This window comes from Euprymna scolopes, chromosome 11, assembly GCF_053919585.1.
Source record: "Euprymna scolopes isolate OS-2025 chromosome 11, ASM5391958v1, whole genome shotgun sequence".
Classification (NCBI taxonomy): Eukaryota; Metazoa; Mollusca; class Cephalopoda; order Sepiida; family Sepiolidae; genus Euprymna; species Euprymna scolopes.
In genome coordinates this window covers 106,875,009-106,879,674 of record NC_136492.1, presented here as the reverse complement: position 1 = coordinate 106,879,674, position 4,666 = coordinate 106,875,009, and positions in this window count along the sequence as shown.

Below are 4,666 nucleotides of genomic sequence, written 5' to 3'. Positions count from 1 at the left end.
TCATTCATTAAATTTAGTTATTTTTCCCTTATTCAGCATTCAATGTTGAATTAGACGTAAATTTTTTCATGGCGAATATTGTTCAGGCCTAAGCTTAATAATTATCATTCAAAATGAATATTCTTAGGCTATATCAATTATTTCTATTTTATAGGTTTTAATTCTTTTTAGTAGTTGTGGGAATGTGGACAATACTTGGTCAACATTCCAATATTATATTTTTATTTTATTTTTTTTCTACAAGGTAGTCATCACTTATCAAGTCCCGGAGATAAGGGTACAGTACGTCAGTATTGGAGATTTGATTTTTGTCAATATTGTCTGCATATAAAAGTAATTTTTTTTCTTTTTTTTTGTATGAAGCATATATATATTTCATTTTGTGTATGTATACATTGTGTTGTGCAACGGTATGTCTCAAATTAAAAATCATTGACCTAATAAAAGTTGATTAATAATTGTGTGGATGAATATTTGACAGTAGTATATATTTTTTTTTCAAAAGGTTGCCGATGTTTCTTTCTTTGGCTAGGACATCTTTTTTTTTTTGCATGGAGGTTACCACTTATCAAGGCCCAGAGGAAACTCGAGGATAAGGGTGGCTGGGTACACATTCGTCATTGTGATTTTAATGTAGTAAACATTAGTGGGAATTTTGTAACTTGAATTACTTTGGGGAACGGTTCAATAAGAACTTGTTCGCATTGGACTTGAAGACAAGCAGGCAAACGGAATAGAGTTCCACAAGCGAGCAGTTTTAAGAAAGAAGCCCTGTTCATGGAATCTACGTTTGGGTGTAGGCACAGATAAAGAGTGTGGGAAATTGCTGATAGTGGTTCTGGCTAGACGAGTGTTGTTCGTGAAAGTTTGGCGAGGGAGACCATAGATTGAAGTTCAGATGAGCACCTGCCATGAAAATAACGATAAAGCAGAAACAGACTCGCTACATCTCTTCTGTGGCAAAATGGTCGCAGAGAAGAGAAAAGAGCATTCCCCACTAAGTTACGAAGTCTATTTTGAACTCTGTCAAGACAGGATAAGCTGCTTCTAGCAGTACCTGCCCCGATGTGACAACAGTACTCCATCGTTGGCTGAATCTGGCTTTTATATGGGTAGAGAATGGCATCAGGAGTGAGATATCTACTGGAGCGGTAGAAGGATCTCACCATTTTTGCAGCGATTTTGGCAATGGATTTGATACAAGTGTTCCATTTCAGATCAGGAGTAACCTGAGCGGCACATGCCAGGGGGCGGCACATCCCAAAGGGTGGCATTTTGAGGGTGTAAAAATAGAAAAAAGAAAAAAATTAAAATAATAAAAAGCTAACAAAGAATCTGAAATTTTGTACCAAACTGTTTTTTTTTTTGTTTAATGTGCATAATACTGTTTTTAAACGGATTTTAGATCCTTGATTGTAATTCCATGAAAATAAATATTTAAGGACTTTCTGGAATTTTGAACATTAATGGATTATCAATGGCTAGAGGGAATGCAATCTTATGACCTTCCAGGTGGCAAAAATAGTTGCTATGTCACTGATGCCAAGCAATACAAAGAGGTATTTCTTTTTTAAATTTTGTTTCGAACTTGGAACTTCTTTGGACTGATTTTCTACTGTGAACTGAACTTAAAGAGGCATAAGGCCTCATACTTCATATGAACCATATATATGGATTAATGGCCCCCAACCCTAACCCTAACCCAATGAAACCAGTTGGTGTCTCATTGCTCCTCGTTCTATATCTCTCTCTTTTAAAAACAAAAAGAAAACCTTGTATTATATTCAATGTTTGTTAATCGAATTTAAATGACTTTAAAATTAACGTATTTAGGCAACATGGGCGATCCACATATTGTTGATTCCCCCTCATATCTATACTTGGTTCAAAGAGAAATCCTTCAGATTAAGGAAATCATTGATTGTCAGTTTCCGATGTCCTATGAACTTTAGCCCTGATGGACCTCCCTGGTACTGAGAATTTCGAAAGACTTTCTTCTATCATGTTTGTCTTTCTTTCTTTTGATATTATTTTTCTTGCAACGCCATTGAATTTTTGATTTTTCTAAAATAATAAAAACAAGAACCAAAAAATAATAAAACTCAATTCTCTGGATTTTGTGTCTTCCTGTCTATTTTGCTTTGATTGAACTTTGAGCTCTCTACTAACCTGCCAAAATAACCTGCTATTTTTGCCTCACTCTTTAACCGTATGCACAGAAGCTCTAATGGGAATATAAGCACTTTAGCCCATACCTGACTCGGTATCCTTTAAGGATCTCCGCTCTCATCGGTCTGACATTTGATGGGCTATATTAGGTTGGTGCAAAAACAATATCGTTTTCTCACATATGTTACTTTTATATATGATTTCTGAATTAATTCATTGATATATATAGCCATGTTATATATTATTTTGAAGAGCATTTTTCGCTCTATTGAATCATGTTATTTGTTACCGTTCTCAATCTCTTCATTCATTTTTTTGCAGTCTTTTCGACAGCATGGACAAAATTCAAACCTGCACGATTTTCTTGCTCCAGTTCAAACTAGGCCGAAAAGCTGCTGAGACAGCTCATGATATCAATAATGCGTTTGGCCTAGGAACCACTAACAGACGTGTGGCACAATAGTGGTTCAATAAATATCGCAATGGTGATGGGAGCCTTGAAGATGAAGACAGTCGCAGTTGGCTAACTGCAGTTGATAACAAACATTTGAAAGTTTAATTGAAGCCGATCCTTGCAAAACCATACAAGAAGTTGCTGTTGAACTCAAGGTCGACCATTCAATAGTCGTTCGCTACTTAAAGCAAATAGGGAAGTCAAAAAAGTTAGATAAATTTGTGCCGCATGAATTGAATGATGGTAAAAACAATCGTCGTTTTGAGGTGTGTTCTATGCTCCTTCTGTGCAACAAAAACGACCCATTTCTCGAGCAAATTGTGACGTGTGATGAGAAGTGGATTCTCTACGACAACCAATGACATTCAGCACAGTGGTTGGATGTCGGAGGTGATCCACAACACTTCCCAAAGGCGAAATTACATCAAAAAAGGTTATAGTGACTGTTCGGCGGTCTGCGGCCGGTCACATCCATCACAGCTTCTTCAATCCAAGTGAAACGATTACTGCGGAGAAATACTGCCGACAAATTGACAAAATGCACCAGAAGCTCCAACGTATGTGCCCGAGATTGGTCAATATGAAGGGACCAATTTTCCTCCATGACAATGCTCGCCTGCATGTTGCTCAGCTGACCCTGCAGAAGCTGAACAAATTAGGCTACCACACTCTGTCTCATCTGCCGTATTCACCAGACCTCTCGCCCACTGATTATCACTTTTTCAAGCATCTTGACATCGTCCTGCGCGAAAAATGCTTCAAAAACCAAGATGATGCCAAATCGGCCTTCGATGACTTCATCGCTTCAAGAACTCCAGATTTCTATGCTAATAGGATAAATAAACTTGTTTCTCGTTGGCAAAAATGTGTAGATTCTAATGGTTCTTATTTCAATTAATAAAGTTTATTATGAAAGGAGTTATGATCTTTTGAAGTTAAATATCAAAACAACATTATTTTGCAGCAACCTAATAGTTGAGTGACGCATTTTTGATAGTGGACTTTCCTGCCCTTGATCCCTTGAAGCCGGAACAGAGTGTTGGGACTGAGCTTAATACAAAGCACTTGAAACTAGATCAAAGATGTAATATCTGTCAAAATGTCTCTAATTATGAGTTAATAAACAGACAGAAGATGACTCCACCTCACTACCCTATTTTTTATGGCTTTTTTTTTTTAACCCTAAAGAAGGCATAGTGCCACGTGAATCTAAGGGGTTACTTCTTGGGAGGGAGTTGTGTAGCAAATTGTCCAAGTTACATTTAAACTTCTGCATAGCAGTACAGTCAGGGAAACAGTAAACTGGGAGGATATGTGTATATTCGTTTTTCCCTCATTTCTATTATAAAACATGGTGTCATCAGTAAATATATCCATCTCAGATATAACTTTATCAGGGAGGTCATTTGTGAACATCAGAAATTATAAAAATGCCAACCCCCAAGGCACAATCATGTTGTTTAGATTTATGACAATCAAAGACAACCTGGATTTTTTTCTTGTCTAGGTAGGATCTGCCTAATTTCTGAGTGAAAATAATTTTGTATTTGCAAATAAATGATTTAAAATGGAAGAGAAATCTTTCTTGATTGAGGAAGTTTCATTTGTTGTTCAGTGGGTGATCAAGTTGGTATACGGAGGAACTTGACGGTGTTATTGCCATGTGTGGTGTGATTGATGGTGGATCGCCATTTGAGATAGTAGTCTATCCTGCAGAACTGTCTTCACATTGAGTTTGGTGATGTTATTAATTCTTTATATGTGTGTGTGTGTGTGTGTGTGTGTGTGTGTGTGGTGTGTGTGTGTGTGTGTGTGTGTGTGCGTGCGCGCACGCGTGTAAAACAAAACTAAATTAAAAAGATTGGGGACATTTAGAGTAGGAGTAGCCCATAAAGTAAATGTGGTATTGTGGTGACTGCTGAAGTGAAATGATGGGAGCACGATAAAAGAATGAAAGTAACAATGCCTGTACAAAAGGGTCAAAATGTGTCTAGTTAAAATAGACGGAATAGTACCGACCATCCCCCAATTCCCTCACTTTTG